Raw genomic sequence first — 25,247 nt, forward strand, 5'->3', positions numbered from 1 at the left:
GTAGGTTTCTAAAATTATCATGTGATCTGTTTAATTTAAAAGTTTATACATGTCAGTGGTTTTATGACAACTCAAAAACCCTAGTAATTAGTGCTTTTGAACCCCATTTAGCCTAAGAGTGCCATTTGGCCCTGTGTCTTGTTGAGCTTCATTAATTAACTTGTCACCATATATTTAATAAGTTCACAATCTAACTAATGTGGTAGGAAAATAAATGAGCAGCGGTGAGCAAACTTACTGATGCTAGTGTGTATTGCTTTATTTACTGTTTGCTTTTTTTTAAAACTAATTTTAAGTCGTGCCGCCCTTAGCATGGAATCTCAGGCCTGGGTTGTACAATAGCTCATGATGATAAAGCACAATGAATGAATATCTCCTTTAAGCGGAGTATTAATGACCATTACAACCTTTGACAAAGCCAGCTAATTGCCCGGCCTGTCAGCGCTGGCCTCCAGCCAGCCCCCAACATTACATGAGAGAGGATTAAACTCCTGTTTTATTTAAGCCACAGTTATTTTGTCTGTTACAGTCAAACACCTAATACATAGCCAATGCTGGTTGTTCTGTCCACTTTAAGGATGCTCTATATCCATGCCTATCATTTTGATGTTGCTAGTGTTTGAAATGATCTAAATTCACATACACAAACACACACACACACACACACACACACACACACACACACACACACACTATCCAGTGACAGTCTCTCGACCAAACCTTATTCACGCTCCCCTGAACTTTTTTCAACTAAGCCCTGACTTCTGCGCTTCCGTGTGTCACTGCATTGTCCAGTTCTAGCAAGAATCTTGCTAAGTCATTTTAGCCAGAATCCCTCACCCTTAATACCTGATCACCCTCAATATCTGATGTGTTCCTCATCTCCCATTATCCTCCAGGTGAGTCTGATCACCTTGGCCTGCCTTCAGCGAGAATCCTTAACAGAATCTTAACAGTCAGTTTAGCTAAAATCACCCCCTACTTCTGTTTCCTCTTAGTAATTTTCCATCCACTGACCTCCATCCTGCTCCTGGGTTATAAATTTCTCACTTTTCCTTACATTCGGAGTTGAACACAATCTCTCTTCCCCTGAACAAACCCCACTACAATGGCCCTACACCTATCACGATGGTCCTGAATAAAGTCTGACTTACCATTCTTTAACAAGTGTTACGACTGAACATTTTTTCTTTAACATGAGTCAGTAAGTCAGTAGAGACTATACTGATATAATATTCCTGTTAACTGAAGTACCTATAGTAGAAATGAAGCCAAATGGCCAGCTCATAATACAATATGTGTCTTGGATTCAAAGTTCAGATGCTGAAAGTGTTGCAGTCCTTCCCTGGGTTTACTGTATCTGCAATAACCTGTTCTGAATAACATACTAGGGAAGAGGAAAGGAAATACTTAGATGATTAGAAATCAAGAAATTTTAACGTAAATTATGAATACATTTATGGATATTTAGTCCAAACTCTCAGTTAAAGGAGTCATAATCCCTTTGCTACAATTGTGCCCATATGAAGCCAGTCTTTCACTGGACTAGTTGTTCTTGATGGAAATTGTTAATCATTGAGAGCTTTGGTGCAAATCAGCAACTGGGTGTTTTCTGCAGCAAAGGAGATAACTAGACCATATTCTGCCCTGAGGGATGTTTAGATGGCAGGTATGAATCTGTGTTAGAGAGAACTTAGCTCCTAGTGAAAGATTGCCTTTTAATCTCAAAATCATTCACTAACACAAATGAATGTTCCATATTGTTTTGGATAAATTCTCACATGTGAGGTTATCTTGGAAAGCAGGATGCCCCTTCTTTCTTACACCTACTTTTTTTCTCTTTTATCTCATACTCCATTTTTTTTAAGTCTTTTTTGAAAATATAAATTTATTTATTTACTTATTTATTTTTGGCTGTGTTGGGTCTTCGTTGCTGCGCAGGGGCTTTCTGTAGTTGCAGTGAGCGGGGACTACTCTTCATTGCGGTGCACGAGCTTCTCATTGTGGTGGCTTCTCTTTGTTGCAGAGCATGGGCCCTTTGTTGCAGAGCACAGGCTTCAGTAGTTGTGGCACACGGACTTAGTTGCTCCGCGGCATGAGGGATCTTCCCTGACCAGGGCTCGAACCCGTGTCCCCTGCATTGGCAGGGGGATTCTTAACCACTGCACCACCAGGGAAGTCTCCTCTCATACTCCATTTTTAAAGGTGAATCTTTCAGAATTTTGATTTACTGTATGATTTGCTTCTTTTTGCCACTTGTTTGTTTGTTTGTTGCCACTAATTTCTTTCATGTGCTTTCCAAGGCAATACATGCTTTCCTAATGAATGCTTTTAAAACACCTCTTCTGTTTTCCACTAGAGTTACCCAGAGAACAATTCCCCATTATTTGTCTAGCAAGTATATTTTATCGTGGATTTTTTTTTGTTTCATTTTGAGCTTCTTTATATAATCAGACTTGCAAAACACCCAATTTTATAAAATGTGAAAGATAAAACACTGAGCATTGGAAAGGCTCACTTCCTGTCTGATGCTCTGTACACCAGCCTATCTTCCCTGTTGTTCCCTACATACACTGGCAAGATTCATTACAGGAATTCCTGCATTTGGTCAATAAGTCAGTGAATGTAATGCTCCCTTAAAAGCATGTTCAGATTATTTAGATAACATAGAATTTCACTGTATAAGAGCACCATTTTCTACTTAAAGGATCATCTTCTACCAGGTATAAGAAAGTACCTCTCTTTCTTATACCAACTGGAATATAGACTAGTGGAATCTCCCACACTAGTCTAGTGCCTGGCACTGAGTATATGTTCAGAAAATATTTGTGAAATCTTGCCTGCCAGAAACAAATTACATGGAAAAAAAGGTGGTGTAGGTTTCTTGTCTTAAAGAAGTAAAATCTTAAATAGTAATTCCACTAAATCTTCATTTCAGTGCTTAAGGATGGTCTTTCTCATGCTTAAATCTGTTTTATTTTAATTCTATTTCCTCCTCTCAGTTCTCTGCCTCTACCTATACACCCACCAGTCTTTTCTTTCTGCTCATTATATCATTTTTAACATCTTTCTGACATTAGAACTTTTATGTTTGTGAGACTGAGAATAACTACCCAATCCTCAAGTTAATATGTTGTTTATCACTGGCTACCTCTTCAAGTAGATTCTCAGTATCTATCTTCAAGTATATTCACAGTATCAGTAACTTACTTTTTAATTCTGGAAAAAGCATCTTCCTTTAAGTAGACTTTTCAATCTCATTTTCTGATTTCAGAAGCACATTTTAAGAATTTAAAATATAACTGGACTCATCATAATACATAAGAAAATTTTACACTGCAGAGGAATTGACCACAAATCCTTTTGGTTGCCACAGTTATTTTAATATGCAACATTTATAATTTCCCCCATAAAGCTATGCCTAACCAGATATATTAAATATAAAATAAATAGGCCTTCCTATATGTCACTATTCTGTGTAAATACCTTTAATGGTGCTCCATTATCCAGTAAAAAAAAAATAAATCTCTTAGGTTGGCATCCAAAGCTTTCCATTATGTGACCCTGATCTTCCTTTCCAACCAAAGCCAAGTATCTTTTGTTTTTTGTTTTAATTTTATTTATTTATTTATTTATTTTTGGCTGTGTTGGGTCCTCGTTTCTGTGCGAGGGCTTTCTCTAGTTGCGGCAAGCGGGGGCCACTCTTCATCGTGGTGCGCGGGCCTCTCACTATCGCGGCCTCTCTTGTTGCGGAGCACAGGCTCCAGACGCGCAGGCTCAGTAATTGTGGCTCATGGGCCCAGTTGCTCCGCGGCATGTGGGATCTTCCCAGACCAGGGCTCGAACCCGTGTCCTCCGCATTAGCAGGCAGATTCTCAGCCACTGCGCCACCAGGGAAGCCCCCAAGTATCTTATGTTACAAGAAAAGTGGACTAAACCTTATTCCTCAAACATGTCTTTTACTTTCCCACATTCATGACTGTACTCATTCTTTTCCCTCTGCCTGGTGGAACCCCACCTCTCTATTCCTCCTCCACTTTCTCCACCTGCCTTTATTTTTACTTCCTTTTAGCCTCATTTTAATTATCACCTCTTCCACATGGGCTTTCTTGATCCTACTAACCTGCTTAAGAATCTCCCTGTCCATTGAACTAGTGTAATGCATCATTTCTTCCTCTCACAGTTCTGACATTTTCGCTTTCATTTGCCTTTCTTGCTTTACTGTCCTCCTACATAAGGGTAACTATCAAGAGAAAAAGATTGATTGTTTCTACTCATTGTTATAGCTCTGGCCAGACCAACAGTCTTGAACACCATAGGTCTTCAATAAGTACTTAGTGAATGTATTAGGTTCCTAAGGCTGCTATACCAAATTACCACAAACTCAGTGGCCTGAAACAAGACAAATTTATTCTCTTACAGTTCTGGAGGCCAGATGTCCAGAATCCATTTCACTAGGCTAAAGTCAAGGTGTTAGCAGGGCTATGCTTGCTCTGGAGGCTCGAAGATAGAATCCATTTCCTTGCCTTTTCCAGCTTCTAATGCTGCATCGTTGCATTCCTTGGCTCAAGGTCCCTTCCTCCATCTTCAGTGTCAGCAAGTAGCAGCTTGAAATTTCTATTGGGGATGCCCCATCACCTTCTTCTCTAAAGCAAATCTCCCTCTACCTCCCTCTTATATAAGGATATGTGATTACAACATTAAGGATCCACCTGGATTATCCAGGATAATCTCCTCATCTCAAAATCCTTCACTTAATCACTTTTTTTTGCCACATAAGGTAATATTCACCATTTTGCCAGGATTCACAGGTTCCAGGGATTAGGACATGAATGTCTTTGGGGGCCATTGTTCAGCCTACCACGACAAGCTTAATTTAGCAGCCTTCAGTGGTGCTGTTAATCATTTTTGCCACTAGATTGGATGGTGCTAGTGAGCTCTCTGACCTTTACAAGGCTATATGAATTTTTTAAAAGGCAATTTTATTATGTGACCCTTTTGATAAAAAGAGTAATAGGATACTGAATAGTTTACAAAGTGCTTTCTTATTTAATCATCAGAAAACTCAGCGAGGTCAGTATCGTTATTCCCTTTGTTTAAACAACTGAGTGGTCCCTCCCAAAGCCACAGGGCAGCTCTGCCAGCAAGCCAGGTCAGGCTGACTTCTTCCTCTTGATGCCTTAGAACCACCAGCCCTTGATTCCTTTCTGGCCATTTTTCCCACTTCCAAAGTACCCCCTTCTGCTAAAACTCTTTAAGCCACACACATCTATAGGCTTTTAAAATGTCACCATTCAATGCAAGATTCAAAATATTCACACCTGTTAAGTCTCCATCTATGGAAAAGTTTCCCCACTAACAACATCTGATGTCCTCAGAGGTGCGAATCCAACCCTAAGAGCCTCGGCCTCTGCCTGTAGGACTCTTCTGAGTCCTCTGCCCCTGGGAACTAACTTGGGTCTGCTCACTCTCTCTCCTAGCCTTGTTAGAGAGTTGTCTTCAGGAGCCTCACTTTACAAGCTGTTTCTTGGAAGGTAGTGGCTACCTTTCAGTAGGAACTGTCTACTCCTCATCAAATAGGAAGACGGCTGCCTCTCTCTCCTCCCTTCCTTCCTTATCACAGTCTAAGTTGTTCTGATAGAGCCAGACTCCTGAGGCACATAAACTCTACCAACTGGCTCCCACACTGAACTGTGGCTCTGCACACAGTGTGGCCTCTGTTGAAATACCTGCCCTCATCTCTCCTCTGTCTGCTTGAAAATTCCGACTCTTCCTTCAGTGCTTCGTTCCACTCCCCACCTCTGTGAAGCCTTTCCTACGTGACTTCCTCCAAGCAGACCTGGCCCTGCACTCCTTTGTCCCATGGGGTATCCAGGATTTTGTCTAAATAGTACTTACCACACTGAATGGCATTGGTGTTTATCTCCCCAGAGCAGCCTGGAAATTCCCAAGGGGCAAAGCTTCATATAATTCGTATTTATATTTCACCTCTGACTCTCAATTTCCTCATTATGAAACAGTGATAATAATTATCCCTACCTTGTAGGGTTGTTATGAGGATTAAATGAATTAATATATGCAAAATAGTTGGAACAGTGCTTGGCACATATAAGTGATCAATAAGTGCTAGCTATTATTATTCATGACATTTATCATAGTATGACATTATTTTTTTGGTTTGTTTGTAGTCTCTCAGGGTGCTTAGAAGGTAAGCTCTGTAATGGCAGGGATTTTTGTCTGTTTTGTTCACTGGTATATTCCCAGAGCCTGGGGAATATATGCCTGGTACATAGCGTGCACTCAAAAATTCAGTGAACCACTATGTGAATGAATGAAAACTTAGCACCTAACATTACACTTATTATGCAGAAGGCACACAGTATATGTTTTCTTCAATTTACTTAAATTTTATTTTTTAATATATATTTTTATCTATCTGACTCTAAAACTGAACAACTGCTTCTTCGATGAAGTATCTTCCTGAATTTTAATGAAAGAGCATGACATCGTCAAAACCAAAAATCCTCTTCTAATTCACTTTGGTTCAGGGTTTCTTCAACTCCAGTATTTTCTGTCCAGATATAAATGCTTTTGGCAGGTTTTCTCCAGCAGTTAAAGAAACTTTTTTAAAGTATCAATCAGTATGCCCATCTAAATTTAAATTAATTAAAACTAATAAAATTTGAATTTCAGTTCCTCAATCACACTGGTCACATTTCAAGTACTCAATAGCCACATGTGGCTAGTAGATACCATATTGGTTAGTGCAGTAGAGAACATTTCCAACATTGCAGAAAGTTTTATTAGAGGGGCCTGGTCTAGGTTATGCTGTGGTAACAAACCACACCAAAATCTCCGAGGTTTAACACAGCAAAAGTTTATTTTCATGCACTCAAAGTCCACTGCAAGTTGATATGACTCTGGGGCACTAACCTCCACGTGCTAGTTCAGCATTATGGGCCATTTTGGTTTTGTGGCCCATCCATCTCCACATATACTCGCACGACCATAGTAGCAGGGGAAGAAAGCATGGAGAATTATGTACCTGCTTCTAAGGGCTTCCACCTGGAAATGACAGCCATGCCTAATTGGAATGGCCTAATGCTCTGTTACACAGAAATAGGAGATTAGTAACCGTTGGTGCTATCTGCCACATTAGGCGTGCCCGTCCGTGTCCAAACTGCCTCCTTGTATGTACCCTCTTATAACTAAGACTATGCCTGTGAAAATACTCAATATAGTTTTGGGAACACAGTAGGCAATCAGTAAATACTACTTCTCTACCTCTTTCTCTTTGCAAGTTTTTTTATATGATGTCCCAGGTTCCAGCCTCAGCCCTATGTAATTCATTTTCTATAATACCATCAGAATGACCAGATTATTTTCCTGCTCAAATTCTTCTATAGTTCCTCACTGAATACAGATTGAAATACAGTCTAACATGATTTCCAAGGCAACCCAGAGTCTGGCCCACCTGGCCTCCAAATTTCTCTCTCATTGTCCCTTGCACTCCAGAAATATTGCACACGTGGCTGCTCTACTCCCGGTCTCAGGCATAACTCCCTAACCTTATGCTCTAATTCTCTCTTTCTGAAATGACCTTCCTCTCCTTCCCTACCCATCACAGTTCTCTAAACCCTTAAAATGCCACCTTCCTTGATTTCCTCAGCTAAAATTCCAACCCATAGCCTCTCATAGCTCACATCTTACTCTGGTTACGAATCTCTTATAAGCAGCCTGAGAAAAAGGATGGGGTCTTAATCATCTTAGATTCTCTTAATCAAAGCCAGGAACATAGTCTGTGCTTAGTAAATGTTTGATGGATGTAATAAAACCTTCCTCTCAGGACTTTCTCTTCAGAAATTCTCCACCAAAACTATTAGCATCTTATAAGAAAAACAATATATCCACAGATTAGAAATACAACCTTTTTTTCAATAAACATTAATATAGTACCTCTAATATTATAGAATGAGACACACTGCAACCAAATAGAGTTGGGCTGAAAATACAAGAAGTGGATGGATAGCTTAAAAAGAAATTACTCAATGTCGTACTCCTAATAGAAGTAAACATTTTATTTAAGTAGTATTGAGTCAGCGTTTTCTGAGACTTTAGAGAAATGGAAGATTATATTTTGAATACTTTTTAGTAGAAATCAGGAAAGTTAGAGCATATTTTAAAATACTCCACAAGAACTTCCTGTGTCCTTGAAATATTTGTGTATGCTTCTATGCTATAAGAGGAAGCAATGTGAATTACTTCTAAAATTTCAATATCATTATGAAAGCATTGAAAAGAGAGCCTGAAAAGAGATAACAAAGACTTAAATTTGAAAAGGGAAGTATAAGAAGAGATGTGATATAATTTGTTAAATTATACAAGAATAAGAGGAGATATGTTTTGAAAGAATAGAAAATGGAGAAAGGAAAGACATTATCTCAAAACATCTGGAGATGAATAATAATCACTTTCAAATAGGATAAAAACCCAAAAGAAATATTATCTCAATGATAGTCTACATAAAAAGAAAAAAGCTGGGATGTTTTTCTAAGTCACCTACAGAGATTATCTGTAAAATAGAAGATAGATGACAAGCAGATAAAGATATAACAGGCTATTTCCAACAAGAGTATTCTTTAGAGTCTCTGTAGGAGAAAGGACCTTACAGCTGATTTTTCTATTTGAGTTTTTAAAAAGTAAGCTCTATTTAAAAATATGCCCTCCCTCGTTTTCAAAGGATCACAGGAAATGTATAGTCTCACTTGCATACACCCCTTTGGAGTAAAGCAGTTGGTTTTCTCAAGGCCGGTCCATATCATCAAAACATCATGGTGGATGGGCTGCTACCCGGAAAAGTCAAGGGAAAACAACACTCTTGGATGAGCCAATCACAAAGATAAAGAGTACAGTTGTGCCTGCATAGCTGGCAACATTCTTTAACCCTTCCCTTGGATTCTGCCGTGGTGCCCATACTAAACAGATTAGCTCAGTCAGAGCTGAATCCTGGGATCAGGGCTACAGATGTAATCCCCATCCAGGCTCGGACTCTGAAATTAATGTCGTTGGTCACAAGAATCTAAATCGAGATCCTGGAACAGAGTAGGGGAGATAGTATCTAGATTTAGCCTTTGAAAACTTTCTTTAAAAAAAGGTTTCGAAGGACTCTAAGGAATGAATCTCCACCCAGCCTAGAGGACAAGCAACCAGGTTGCCCCAATTTGCCCTAAGACTAAATGTATTGTAGGACAGACAAAATGAGTCTCTGAGAGAATGTAAAGAATGCAGACCGCATTCTAGGAGAGCAGCACAGACCGTCAAAGATTCACCCCTTTAAGGTCTGAGATAAACGGGGCTAGCTGGGAAAGACTTGTGCTGTCCATGACACTAGACGGTAAGAGTCTTGTAGCTCCTGTGGGACACTGACCTGGATTCTGCCTGGTCTGACCTTGCCTGACCTCAGTCTGATTACCAAGCCTGAGCTGGTCTGCACACATCTTTTCTTGGCATCTGATGCCTCACCCTGTTGTTATAACTAGTCCTCCTGACCTGCTCTTGCTTGGGCCTTGCTTAACCTTTAGTCCTGGTCTTTGCCTATTGCCTAGGCTCCTCAGTGCCCCGTTCCCATCCACCCAAGCCTGCTGGCTCACGTCTCCTGCAGAAACTGGCAGAAGCTACAGGCACAAAATGGCCCTTTGGTCTAACTGGCTCAGCAGGAAGATACCTGAGCTGCAGCCTGGGCAATACAGAGGATAGACACCCATCACATCAATCTCAACACACCTGTCACCTTGAATGCCCTGGTATCTTCCTCCATGAAGTCTTCCCTGCAAAGAAATCTTCTTTCCATCCACTTCCCCCTCAGTGCTCACCTGCACCTCCATCCATCCTCCAGGATCCACATCAGCTGTCACCTCCTCCAGGAAGCCTTCTCAAGGCAGAAGGTTCTCATAGCACTTGTTTATATATATATATATATATTTTTTATATATATAAACATATACACACACATACATATACACTATAGCCATTTTAATATTAAATCATAATTATTTTTTCAACTTCTGTCTCCCCTATACTGTGACCTGGTTAAAAGCTGAGACTATTCCTTTCCTTTCCTCTATGGAACCTTAGCACTTACAGTACTTGACTCACTGTAGACGTTAAATAAGTGTTTCTTAAATATATAAATATGGTTTTCTAAATCACAACTTCCAGATAGTTAAAAAATACCATGATGTTGTCCCCGGTACTATTTCCTTTTCACCAAGGAGGTGCAAGATAAGTTCAGAGGAGACTGAAATTAGTAGCCAGTCTCTTCACTAAATATCTGACACAAAGGAAGTTGTGGCCGTCCAGTCACCAACTACTTCCCTTCCAACGTGATCAGCCTGCCCTTTTGGAGGTGTTGACCTTCCACCCTCTATGGGGCATCCTCAAATGGATCACTCCCGCCCCCTACCAGGCAATAGAGAAGTCTCCTTACTGAATACAAGTAAGTCTTTTGGTTGTTGTTAGCAGTAAGGAAGGGGGCATGCCAACCACCAGATCCTGCAGCTTCAGCAAATATATATAAGACCCCTTGATGCCATCAAGTGTATTCAAACTGAGTACTGGGCCCTGTACTCTTAAGGGGGATGACCCTGGAGAATTGGCTCCAGAAGGTTATCAGTGATCCATTCTCAAATAACACTGCATGTGAAAAAAAAATCTATTTATGTCTTAAAATTGAAAGATACCTAGACTTTAAGCAAACCCTCCTCAAGGGGCAAATGCCACCTCAGCCCATACCCAGGCACTTCTTCGAGGGAAAGTCTGAAATGTAGGTCTACTTTGGTCCCCAGGCTGAGTTAGAAAGTCCGGGGGTAACCCAATACAGCAATTAAAAGCATCTACTTTGAAGTCAGGCAGATCTAGGCTTGAATCAGCTCTACCAGTTAGCTTCAGTGTGTTTTTGGGCAAATACCTTAACCTATGTAAGCCTGGCTTCCTATCTCTAAAATGGGGATAAAACTTCTTCATAAGATTAAGAGTTAAATGACATTACTGTTAAGTATACAGCTTTTAATAAACAACTGATAAATATTGTTAATATTATTGTTATTATATACCCTTCCTCTACTGTAGTCTAAGCTTCTTTGTGAAGGATGATGATCACTTATGAAGCCCTAAAGTGCATCTAAGATTCGGAGACTCAGGCATACATTCGTATCTATAGCCAACCCATGGATTCCATCTGGTCTGAGGATCTGTGGTGTGGTTTGGGAATCATCAATGGCCATCAGCTGTGAAATGATGCTTCGTACATGTATTATCTGTTAGGATACCTATAATATGATATCTCATCCTCTATTTCTGAGGACTAAAGAGATAATGATCTCCCTAAAAGCAGAAATCAGATCCTCTATTGATGGAGCGCCTACCATAAATCTGGAAAATAATAGGCATTCAACAAATATCTGGTGTAATGGGAACCTGAAACTTCCTAACCCTAGCCTATGAATCTGGAGTTAATTCATTCAATTCAACATGTACTGAATACCTCCCGTTACCATATCACTGTATTAAGTGCTGAGAATACAGAGATAAGATCCAGCCCTTAACCTCAAAGAGCTTACACTTTGGATTGTGTTATTTTTTCCAACTCCAACACTCACTGACCTTCTAGGATGATCACTTAGACCATTCCTAAAATTGAGCACCAATCAGTTTCTGCTCTGGAAATGATATAATTTCAAACATGTGCTTGGCCTTGAAACACCAGTCCTGAGCTTCTCTATTCCTATCACTCATTAAGCCAGTACCAGGGTGTGTGGATTTCACATACTCCTTAACAAAACAGAGCCACTGGGGATTTCCAAGTTGCTTAGGTCTATGACCGTTGAAGTCAGGTAGAATCCCAACTCTTTCTAACGGCCAGCAGTACTAACATTTATTATAAAATCTCTCTGGTACTCATTTGTATTTTTAAATATCTAAAAAAAGGCTAGTAGTATTTATCTCACAGGTTTGTCATGAAGATTAAGTAAGATGGTGGGTATGATGCACCTAAGACAGTACCTCACTCACTGCAGACATTCAACATGGTGACAGTTTTGTCCTGAGTCTAGACAATAAGACAGAGGCAGTGTCTGTCACGTTCATCATCATCTCCTCAACTCTTAATACAGTGCCTGGAACATAGTAAGCACTGAATAATTATTTAAAGAATTAACTAATTAATTTTAAAAGGCATGGGTTTATTCAGCCTTCCTCTTCTCCCATCTGGTCCCTTATAACAAGAAGAAGAGTAAGGCCAGGTAAGGTCTGTAGGACACAATATCATTATTTAATAGACCTGAATGGTTAGCCATAATTTAAGCAAAACTAGTCCTCAAAGGGACATACATCCAGGTTTAAGTCACATTAAGAGACAATGTCTGAGGCATATCTTGGCATATGGATGACTGTGACAGTCAGCCCGTGCACCGCTCTCTCTCTGTTCCAGTACTTTCTGCAAAGGCATTCAAGGTCAGCAGACCTCTGCAGAGTCCTGTCATGGAGGAATGCTCTGGGACTTCTATGCCCATGATGGATCCTCTGCCAGCTGTCACCGTGATCCCTGAAGGCATCTGTGTCAGTTAAGAATTGGGTTTGGGGACTTCCCTGGTGGGGCAGTGGTTAAGAATCCACCGGCTAATGCAGGGGACGCGGGTTCGAGCCCTGGTCCGGGAAGATCCCACATGCTGTGGAGCAACTAAGTCCGTGCACCACAACTACTGAGCCTGCGCTCTAGAGCCCGCGAGCCACAACTGCTGAGCCCACGTGCCAAAACTACTGAAGCCTGCATGCCTAGAGCCCGTGCTCCACAACAAGAGAAGCCACCGCAATGAGAAGCCCATGCACCACAATGAAGAGTAGCCCCCGCTCGCTGCAACTAGAGAAAGCCCGTGCACAGCAATGAAGACCCAATGCAGCCAAAAATAAATAAATAAATAAATACATACATTAATTTTTTTTAAAAAAAGAATTGGGTTTGTCTGCAAGTCAAGAGATCTGTCTACAGTGGTTTACATGCATAGGGGTTTGTTATCATCAATAACAAGAAGTCTGAGGGTAGCAGTTGCTGTCACTGGTTCAGCAGCTCAAAGATCTCAGGGCCAAGGTCACTGTGATTCTCCTGGCCTTTTCCTCATTGTCTCTGGTGTCCAAATATCAAGTCTGTATTCCAGGCATGAAGAAGGAGAGAATGGAAAAACCAGAAAGCACAGTATCTGTAGCAGGAAAACAAAAATGTTTCCAGAAATCCCACACTTCAGTTATGCATCCTGGGCCAATATTCTATCACATGGCCTCCCCTAGGGGCAAGAGAGACTTGGAACGTGCAGATTTTTTTCCAGCTAGACATACTGCTGCCCTCAGAAAACTCAGTGAGTAAAGCAGAATGGAAAATGGAGACTGGGTAAGCGCCCAGAACACTCTGCCCCCGGACTGCTCACTTCCTGAGACTTGGAATGAATGACAGCCAGGGTCTCACCGAAATCTTCATTCCGATCACCTGCCTTACCAAGCTGTTACAAAAATACGAAGTCTCTCAATGCCTGCCGAAAACCCAACTGTCCTTTAGCCTCTTGAATTGAACCTTGCTACCAGGTCAGTGATGTCATTCACCTTGGAGAAAGATGTTTTTAATCTAACAGTAGGGCCAGTCTCATGCCCAGTCAAGAAAAGCTACTTCTCCCCCTTCATAAAAAGGCATCTCCAAACCAACTGAATAAACTGGATCAATAGTTTTCCGTTACCTTAAATATTAAGTTGGCAATTGAGCTTTGCCCTTCTGAACAGTGGAGTCCATATAAGGTCACCACACCCATATTGCTTCCCAGAAAGTGAGTCTCCTAATGACTTCCCCCTCCCCACACACACATCCTCATGGCTATGAAAAGAAAATTTCTCTCACAGAGCACCAATATCCCTAGGTCAGTTTGGAGATCTACCTAGAGCCTCTATGATCTCACGTGAATGAAACAGTCAAAAGATGGGCCTCAAGAAATCACTTGCAGTGGGAAACCATAACACAACCTCCACCAATCCTCTTAGTTCTCTGAAAAGTTATGCCATGATCCCACCCTTAAAGAAAATTTCCAGACTCAGAGCTTGAGAGCTCATATCTCCTCAAAAGCATAAATAATTATTCTGTTCACTATATTGAGCCAGGCACAAAACAACACCCTCAACTTATATACCCGCCTCAATCCAAATTTCAAGCTGATTCTCAAGACCAGTAGAAATGGCTACTTTATTTAGACTACAGGGAATACAGCCTACAGACCTTCATTCCCAGCTGTCTCAGCAACCGAGTAGAGTGGAATCATGGGAAAGATATCACAGAACAGAAAACAGCTATCAAATGCCCACCTCCCTGAGCTGAGGTCTAGAAGATTTCAATGAAAATATTAGGCCCTTTAGGATCTGGTCCAACTTATCTCTCCAGCCTCACCTCCTGTGGCTCCCCACTTTGGACTCTGTCTCCCCATCAAGCCATGCTTTCTCTGACCTCTTTACTTCATGTATGTTGTTCCCCTGCTAGAACACTCCTCTACCTCATTCCTGCACTCTGCCTGGCTAACTCCTACTTGCTCTTTAGGACACAGCTGGGACATCACTTCTGGGTTAGATATCTCATGTCTGTGCTTCTATTTCCCTCATCAAGTCTTCGTCACATGTACAACTACAACACAACTGTCACTTTCCTTTTGCTACCATCCTCCATCCTCCCCCATCCCACGGCAAACTCCATGAGGGCAGCAGCTTTGTCTGCCTACTCACAGATGTGTCTCTCATGCCTGCAACTGCCTGGCACATAGTAGGCACTCAGTAGAAGTTTACTAGACAGGTGGCCTCATTTTTCTTCTCAGAACTTGCTGGCCAGATTTTTCTCCAGCTCACATATCTGGACTCAACCTGTTGCTAAGAATATGCAGAGGAAGGAAAGAGAATGCAGATGATTCCCAGTATAGCATCACAACTGGGGAAACAACTCACTAATAACTTAGCTGGTGAAGGGTCAGAAGCATCATATTGTATGTATGCTGTTGATCAATGTGTCTGTGTGAGTTTTTTATAGGTTTGAGGGAAGGATTGTTTTGTCTCGTTTTCTGTTGTTTATAAGTATTCTTACATTATCCTCTTCTTCTGATCAGTTACAGCTGGTTTTGTCCAAGGCAATTTTAAACATCTAGTATAAATTCAACTACTACCATGACTTTAAAGAGGAGTCCAAATGATTGTGATCCCTGGACAAATCATCTCAGCCTTTTGTCCTTAAAATTGAAGTAGATACCATAAGGCTGGGAGAACTTCAAGCCACAGGGAGAAGAAGTAGGGAAAAGCATGAAATGAGTTGTCTTGCTTTAGATTCAAGGTTGTCTCCCCATAGGCAGAACAAGTCTGGCTGAATCAAAATCTATGTCCCAGCGTGTTAGCCTTGGCCCGACCAGGCTGTAAGTAATCCGGGGACATGGGTCCTATCTCCCACTCTGGTCTCTCCTCCAAATACCACAACTAACAACACCAGTGAATGTTAACCTCTCCCCTCGCAAGGCTGCCATGGCACAAGGTCTAAAACTCAGAACAGTTCCCACACTCTACTTGACACTGAAGATGTAAGTACATATACCTGTCACCACAACCAATTGTGAACTCCTAGAGTGGGGACAGGGACCATTTCTTTCTGCCTTTGTCTCATACAACACCCAGCCATCTGGTGTATTGCATGCTTACGTCTCTTGATATTTTTTTGGAGGGGGGTGGTTGTCAAAGAGAATTGGAATGTTGAGCATTTAACTAGAGCTCACTAACATTTTTCATTGTTTAATTGATGTTTAATGCCATGACATCAACAATGTTCAATTCTAATATAATTATGCTTTTGATTACTTTCCCCCAAAACCTTATGACTGTTTTGCCACTGTGTAGCTAGAGTGTCTTTAAATAGTTATTGAATTGCTTCAAAATTCCATTAACTTTTACTTTTTATCTAGCGTGCTCATTCATTTAATCCATGAAATTTTACTAATGGAAATTGATTGCTTTCTCCTGAGTGTCATTTTCTCACCACATCTAACCCACATCCTTTGTTGCTAACTCATAGGTTTTGATGCAGTCATTTCCGGTGTTAAATTTGTAAATTATGCTTATTCTTCATATACTTGAAGAATATTCCTTATGATCTTTCCAAGGGTATTTAAACTATAATGTAGTGTTCTATTTCAGGGGATTTGATTTTTTTTTTTTTTTAGCAGAAACCCAATTGAGATCATTACCATCTCATAAAACAAACATTCAAATGCCCATTATGCTCCAGGTCTTTGAGGTCTCTGTGGCTATTGCCAGTTTTTGCCAGGATCTAGGAAGAGTTTACCATGTAAAACAGGCCTTAGTACTACTTCATGAGCAGGGAAGATACCTTGATTATGCAAATCTTTGGTCACTCCTACTTGCTTTAATTATCTGTGTGACCCTGGGAAAATCACTGGACCTCCCTGAGCTCCAATTTCCTCATCTGTACTTGAGTCACAGGGTTGTTGGAAGATTTGTATAAGAAAATGTTTGAGAAAGTTCCAGGAAACGTGCCTGCCACATAGTAGGGAGTTAAATAAATAAGGGTTCATTATCTTTCTTAATCATCTTCTTGGAGATTCTCCTCTCTTCCTATTCCTGTTCTATACCCTAAGGGCCTTGCTGTCAGACTAGCTAATGATTCTTTAATAGGGCACTTTTAATAGGAGACTCAGAATGACTTAAAAAAGAAAAATTAATGTTCAGAAGAACTGAATTTGGGGCATCAGGAGAGGTGATAGGAGAGAATTCTGGGGCCAGAAAATCTCCAGGTCCCATCATACTACATTGTTTTGGGCTATGGCTTCTGCCCTCCCGAAAAGGTCCATCCTCTGGGCTCACTTTTATAGTCAGGAAAAAAGAGATCAAAAAAATAGAGTTTTTCAGGATATTTGAAATTAGATTAGCCACTTGGGAACAGTGAAGCTTCCTTCTGAATTTTGGCCACAGTGTTCCACATTCCCCTAATGAGAAGAGAAGAGAACAAGATAAAAAATATCTTTAAAACATTAAAGACATGGTGGAGTTTCTGAAGCAAGTGTCTTAGCGGCTATGGGCACATTACTGTTCCCCAAGTCCCATTCTCTTTAAAGCCTTGTAATGGTGTGCTTTAAAATTCAGCAACAAAATAAAATGATGGGTGTGGTCAGGTGTATCCTGCAGCTTTCCAATTCTCCTATCAGGTGGGGATTGTCTATGGGGATTTTAAAATGCTTCTTACTTTTATTAAGTGTCAGTTCTGGTGCTCAGTAGTAATTAAACTGAAAGGAAAATGTCAAGAATGATAAATTACTATTACAGGTTTATTCTTTCTTTTCTTTTCAGAAACTAGACAGCCCTGTAACTTGAGATCCTAAAATATTAACTTTGAGGGTATCAAAGGAGAAAGCCTTCCTGCTATGTTATATTTTATAAATGATGTCTCAAATCCATGTAAATTGTAAGTTCTATGATTTAAATACAATCCATAGTGTCTGAGTATTCCATACTCATTCAATTTCATTTAGAACTACTTGACCCAGCAGAAGTAAGCTGCTATAGCTGAAACAGGCATACGTGGACCAGTTTGCTGTATGACTAACAGAAAATAACTTTATATTTCAATATCCAACCTAGGGAACAAAGTGGGGCTTAGTGAATGATTTTTCTGAATAAAATAATCATTATTAAAGCTTTTAAGAGACAAATTTCCAAGTGTCTCTGGTATTTCCATTGAGCTCAAGTGGAGACTTAGGAATCATGAGGAAAAGCATTAAAAGCCCATTACTTTTTCTGAGCATCGTATTCTAGACTGTAAGTTTCATTATTTGAGATAAATTTCCAGCTTATTGCTCAAACAAACAAGTTAAGATAATAAACAGAGTAGAGGTATGGAACAATTTAAAGACCCCAACAACTGGTTAGTTTTGCATGACTATAACCAATTGCAAGGAGGGTATGTGTAAAATCTAGAAACATAGTTTTCAAATCAGCAGTGTGTATTAGGTAGTAGGGTTCTTAGGAGAAACAGAACCAAAAGAATTAAAGAGAGAGAGAGAGAGAGAGAAATAATATGGATATATTATATCTATATATAATATAGATATATAAATAATATATAGTATTAAAGATGGATAGATTTGAGATTTGAGATTTATTATATTATGAGCAATTGGCTCACACAGTTATGGAGGCTAAGAAGTCACACAATCTGCTGTCTGCAAACTAAAGACCCAGGAAAGCCAGTGGTGTAGTTCAGTCCAAGTGTGAAGGCCTGAGAACCAGAGTGCCAACATTTTCACTCCATAGAGGGAAATGACCAGAAAATTCATTGATGGCAAGTAAAAGGGCAAAGAATAATTAATGCTGAAGTTATGAGTATAATAGCTAACATTAACTGAACATTTATCATATATCCAGCTCTGTTAATGCTTATAATCACGTTTTATATTTACAACAGCCCATTTTACAGATGAGGAGCCTGAGGCCCAGAGAGTTTAAGTATCTTTCTCAGCATCACCCAGCTAGTAAGAGGTCAAGAGGTCTGACCAGAGTCATTGCTTTAACCACAATTCATTGTCTCCTCTCATTTTAGGAGGAGCAAGGATTGCACCCAAGGGAAGAGGAATCATGGTCTGGAAGTATAACAGAGGGAACCAGCAGAAGAATAAACTCTGAAAAGTTTGACCAGATTTATTTTAATACTTAATAAAAATATTAACATGTATTAAAGCTCAAATTTTTCAGGTTCTGCCTGCAAAGTTGCGATTTATTACTTTGCAAAAAAAGAAAGGATAGCTAACAATTAAGTGGCCCACTTTTATAAAAGACACTCGCTCTTTGGGGCAAATAGCTTGTAAATGGATTTGAGAGTATTTCAGCCTTTGGGAATAAACGAATGTTATGAACAGAGGACCTGCATTTCAAACTTTCTTATGTGTTTTGTTCAAATCTACATCACTCATTTCAACAATAAAATCCACAGTTTATAGAGTTAGGTTCTAAAATCTTGTCATATTACTATGCATTTATTTTGCAGTTAAAAACAAAATTATAAAAATAAATATTTTATGTTCCATTCAGATCAAATTTTCTAACTAATCCTCTCAGTAAAAGAGGAGAAACCTTCACATATATACACCTATTTTTCTACAGTGGAACTTACCTAAAATAGCAAGTCAGATATAAGGTTAAGGACTTGTGAATTTATGCTCCTCTTCAACAAAAATTAATTAGAATAACTCCACTCCAGCAGCACAGATTTCTAACAGACTTTAAAATCACAAGTACTCCTTCCCCCTATTTCTTCTTCAGCTCTCCCCATCCTCTATTTCCTGAAACCCTGCCAATTCCCATGTATTAACAATTCAAATGATTCTCCAGCCCGTAAGATTCAATCATTTCTTGCCTCTGCACAACGGCAAAGCAATCAATTGCTCTTTTGGTGTTACATATTGTGGCAGACAGACTCTAAGATGGTCCCCCATGGTTCCCCCATGATTCCCAGCCCCTAGTGCGCATGCCTTTGTGTAATCTCCTCCCCTTGAGTGTGGGTGGTGCTTCTAACCAATAGAACATGGCAAAGGTGATGTGATGCTACTCCCTTGATTATATTAAGTTATAGAAGACTCCTTCTTGCTGGCAGACTCAATCTAGAAATTCTCCTTGTTCATTTGATAAATTCTCCTTGTTCATTCTCCTTGTTCATTTGATAAGCAGCCATGGTGGAAAGCCCACATGGCAAGGACCTCTAGGAACTATGGTCTGCCTCTAGGAACTGAATATGGCTTCCAGCTGACAGCCACCAACAAGCTGGGCCTTGGGTCCCACAACTGCAATGAAATGAATTCTACCAAGAACATGAGTGAGCTTGGAAGTATTCTCTTCCCCAGTCATACCTCCAGATGAAAAGGCAGCCTGGCTCTCCCTGACTTCAGACTATACTACAAAGCTACAGTAATCAAGACAGTATAGTACTGGCACAAAAACAGAAATATAGATCAATGGAACAGGATAGAAAGCCCAGAGATAAACCCATGCACATATGGTCACCTTATTTTTGATAAAGGAGCTAGAATATACAATGGAGAAAAGACAGCCTCTTCAATAAGTGGTGCTGGGAAAACTGGACAGCTACATGTAAAAGTATGAAATTAGAACATTCCCTACCACCATACACAAAAATAAACTCAAAATGGATTAAAGACCTAAAGGTAAGGTCAGACACTATCAAACTCTGAGAGGAAAACATAGGAAGAACACTCTATGACATAAATCACAGCAAGATCCTTTTTGACCCACCTCCTAGAGAAATGGAAATAAAAACAAAAATAAACAAATGAGACCTAATGAAACTTAAAAGCTTTGCACAGTAAAGGAAACCATAAAAAAGACGAAGAGACAACCCTCAGAATGGGAGAAAATATTTGCAAACGAAGCAACTGACAAAGAATTAATCTCCAAAATATACAAGCAGCTCATGCAGCTCAATATCAAAAAAACAAACAACCCAATCCAAAAATGGGCAGAAGACCTAAACAGACATTTCTCCAAAGAAGATACACAGATTGTGAACAAACACATGAAAGGACGCTCAACATCACTAATCATTAGAGAAATGCAAATCAAAACTACAATGAGGTATCACCTCACACTGGTCAGAATGGCCATCATCAAAAAATCCACAAACATTAAATGCTGGAGAGGGTGTGGAGAAAAGGGAACCTCCTTACACTGTTGGTGGGAATGTAAATTGATACAGCCACTATGGAGAACAGCATGGAGCTTCCTTAGAAATCTAAAAATAGAACTACCATATGACCCAGCAATCCCACTACTGGGCATATACCCTGAGAAAACCATAATTCAAAAAGAGTCATGTACCACATTCATTGCAGCACTATTTACAATAGCCAGGACATGGAAGCAACCTAAGTGTCCACTGACAGATGAATGGATAAAGAAGATGTGGCACATATATACAATGGAATATTACTCAGCCATAAAAAGAAATGAAATTGAGTTATTTGTAGTGAGGTGGATGGACCTAGAGTGTGTCATACAAAGTGAAGTAAGTCAGAAAGAGAAAAACAAACACCATATGCTAACACATATATATGGAATCTAAGAAAGAAAAAAAACATGGTCATGAAGAACTTAAGGGCAAGATGGGAATAAAGATGCAGACCTACTAGAGAATGGACTTGAGGATATGGGGAGGGGGAAGGGGAAGCTGGGACAAAGTGAGGGAGTGGCATGGACATATATACACTACCAAATGTAAAATAGATAGCTAGTGGGAAGCAGCCACATAGCACAGGGATCAGCTCGGTGCTTTGTGACCACCTAGAGGGGTGGGATAGGGAGGGTGGGAGGGAGACACAAGAGGGAGGGGATATGGGGATATATGTATAGGTATAGCTGATTCACTTTGTTATACAGCAGAAACTAACACAACATTGTAAAGCAATTTTACTCCAATAAAGATGTTTAAAAAAAAAAAAAAAGGCAGCCTGGCTGACACCTTCATTACAGTCTTGTGGGATCCTGACTGAGGAATGGACCTGGTTAAGCCATGCCCAGACTCCTAACCCACAGAAATTGTAAAATAATAAATGCATGTTGCTTTAAGTCACGGTTTGTGGCTAATTTGTTATGCATTATGAGAAGACTGGTACATATGTCTTCCTCTGAAATCTTCAACCCAAACATCTCACACTGAAACCTCCCATTCTTCTAGCTCTGTCTCTTAGTTACTTGACTTCATAGAGTACTCCAGACCCTGACTCGCCATCTTCTTGCCTATGTATTGACTTACTCTTAAATGTACAACCTTCTAAATTCAACTTAGAATCCATGGTCCTTCACTTCATCCAGTTTCTTGCCAATATCCTTAATAACCTGTTCCATTTTCTTCCATAGCAAATACCTGGAAAGGCCCCAAACCTCCAACTATTTTCCTTCTCCATTCTTACCTTGTGGTCACTGAGAAAATCATTCAACTGTACAAATTGGTGATACTGGAAATTCATGGGTACAGAAACATTTGTTTTATTAAGAATAATCAATAATGTGTGTGAATTTTGCAAAGAATATAAAAAAGTGACTGACAAAGTACTATATGCAAATTTAAATAAGAACTCTCCACTGGTGAATAATACATAAAAGGGTGACTTCTTCAGTATTTAGGTAATGCTATTTCAACTATATTTGTAAGCCATACAAACAATTATTCAGAGGTTCCTGATATGTATTACTCAGAGGAACACAGGAAATAAGGATTCCAAAAATCCTTCCCTCCCTGTGACTCAGTAGAAGTCATGTCATAGGCTTTCTATTCTCCTTTCAGAAACAATAATATTCTTCATGTTATTTGGTGGAAAATTAACTTTGATGTTCTAATTTGATTTGACTTAAGGTATTATTGGTCAGAATGTCAGTGGTTCCTAAGGGCATAATGAAATTGTTGTAATGGTTTATGGTCCTTGGGAGTGTGAAAGATACAGCTAAACATCTTGTCAAAGGTATTAGATTGATTGTTCTTTGTTACTGTTCTTGTTGTATACTAACCAAAACTCTTCACTGCATTTTCCCCCCACAAATGTTCCTAAATGCAGCATTTCTATATTTTACTTTTTTTCAGATACAAAGAATCCAAAAAGTAGGCAGATAGTATTATTTTAGTGAATTCTGCGTGTTCTATAATATTAATGTATCCAGTAACTTAAAACAAATACATTAGATAATTAGCATTGTACATTCAGGACAGCTTTGTGATCTGAGAATTGGTGTTTTTTCAATCCTAAGGGTATGTATTCTTAAAATAAGTAGAATTTTGGTATCCTGCTCGTATTTGTAAAGTATAGCAGTGAATTTTCTTCTTTCTAATTTTTTACTTTCCTAAAATATCTGAAATTATTTCTGCCTCTAGCTTTAACGTTTTCTTTCTCCCTCTCTTCCTTTTTTTTTCTAACAGTTTCACAAAGGTAGCCCTAAGATATCCAAATCTAGATCCAACGGATAAGTTTTATTCCCTTTTTTTATATAGGAATTATGTTTAGCTGATAACGGGCCACAAAATAATGTTTAAAAATGAATACAGTATTCATTTATTCATCACTCCTTCTAGAGCAAGCTTTATGGAAAGCTATGAATTCACTTCGGTTAGGTGCCTTCCAGATTCTGTGAAGCAAGTAAAGTTAAACATAAGTTTCTTTTATTCCCTGTCTACCCTCTTTCCACCCTTTCAGCAACCACCTCCTTATATCAAAGGCAAAGTTGCCATCTGACAGCTAGCTCCCAACCCTGGTTAATTTCCCTAAGAACCCATTCGTTCAACAAATGTCTACTGAATGCTTAATAAATGGAAGACGCTGTGCTAGGGGAGAGCATTCTCCTCATTTTGCTCCTACCTTTTGCCTAGAGTAGCTTCCCTCTGTGCACTGTCCTTCCCCTGATCTGGACTGGCTAACTACTCACCATTCGGGTCTCCAATTAGTCAACACTGCCCCCAGGAAGCTGTCCTTAAGTGAGCTCAGTGCCTCTCCCAAGGGATCCCAAGGCACTTTCCTTTACCCCTTTTGTATTTTGCTGTGTTGCAGTTACCTGTTCACTTGTTTGTGACCCTCATTATGCTGTAAGACTTTTGAGGTTAGGGACTTTTTCAGGTGGGATGCCCCATTGCCTAGCAGAGGGCCTGACACATCAGTGGTAGTGAATACACATGGGGTCAGAGGGGAAGGGCAGCCACATTGCTATGGGAAGCAAAGAAGCAACAGGTTAATTTTCTTGGGAGAATCATAGAAGACTTGGTGACTCACGATGAACTTAGTAGGTTATATAGAATTTGGAGAGAAGGCATTTCAAACAAAAGGCAAGTTCAGCCAATAATGATGCAGGCTTTGTGAAAAGTAGCAGAACGTTAGGAAGACTGGAATCAGGATGCTGAATGAAGGCATTCTGGCTTGATTTTCTACAGTTAAATATACTCTTAAAATAGATTGGGGCAAACACCAAAAATAAAGGAAGTAAAATTCATCATTAACCCTCAGCTTTCATTTGAGATGCACTCTGTCCACATACACTCTCCTTGTTTTTCCTCAAACTACATTTACTAACCTGATCCCTCCATCTAAAATGACCTTGCATCCAAGTGCTGGAGGTCCAGATCCTGCCTATACAGCAAGGTCTGCTTATGTATCAGCTCCTCTATAAAACTACCAATAATATTCATCACAAGGATGATGATGGTAACTGCTGCTTATTGAAAACCTGTCGTGTCCCAGAGACTTTTTTAGGCACATTAAGCATACTTCAGGAATCTTACCAACCCCCAAATATGGGCATTTTACCTTGAACATCCCATGTGACCCCACCAATCACGAAGCAGTGCATAAATTATCCAATGAGGTCAATAGACAGTTGTTGAATGAAAATACTCTAAAGGTCATTTTTTTTAAAGCCTAAATTTAGCTGCCTTAATGAGATGCAGGAAATCAACCGACTAGAGGTGTTAATTATATTTGAAGTTCAGCTCTTCCAAACTGTTTTTTTTTGTTGTTTCTACAATACCTAAATGAGAGAAAGAAAGAAAGAAAAAGAGAGAGAAATCCTATCCTTGGAATGAGATGCATTATCTTTGGTCACACAGGCTTAGAGGGAAATCATATTTTTATTCATAGAAAGAGGCATATCCAATGCCCCTTTTCAAAAGGTTTTGGCTTTCATCACAAGTCTCCTCTGCAGTTTTTGAAAAGAAACCTTGGCTAGTAACCAGCACTCTGATTTCACAAATATCTACCAGGAATAATTGATGATTCTTCCCCCATACAAGCAGGGAGAAATAAATTCCTACCCTCTGATATATACACAAACTCAAATCCTCTTGGGTGCCCGCATGCTTAAGTTTTCCTCTTTGAAAATTTAACTAAAGCCATAGAATTTAACCAAATTGACTACATAACCCAGTATAAGATTCATTCATCACACAAAAATTAAAGTCAATTTAGTGCCATCAATAGGGCCTCTGTTGCAGTTGTCACCAGAAATAACTTTGCATATGTTTGTGAAGTTAGATTATAGTCATTTCAGCATTTGTTCGTATATAGCCTATTTCCTTTGGATTACATAAGCAAGATGAAATGTATAAAATAAAAACTGAAAGAAAAGAA

This window comes from Balaenoptera acutorostrata, chromosome 11 (genome assembly GCF_949987535.1).
Source record: "Balaenoptera acutorostrata chromosome 11, mBalAcu1.1, whole genome shotgun sequence".
NCBI classification, from domain to species: Eukaryota; Metazoa; Chordata; class Mammalia; order Artiodactyla; family Balaenopteridae; genus Balaenoptera; species Balaenoptera acutorostrata.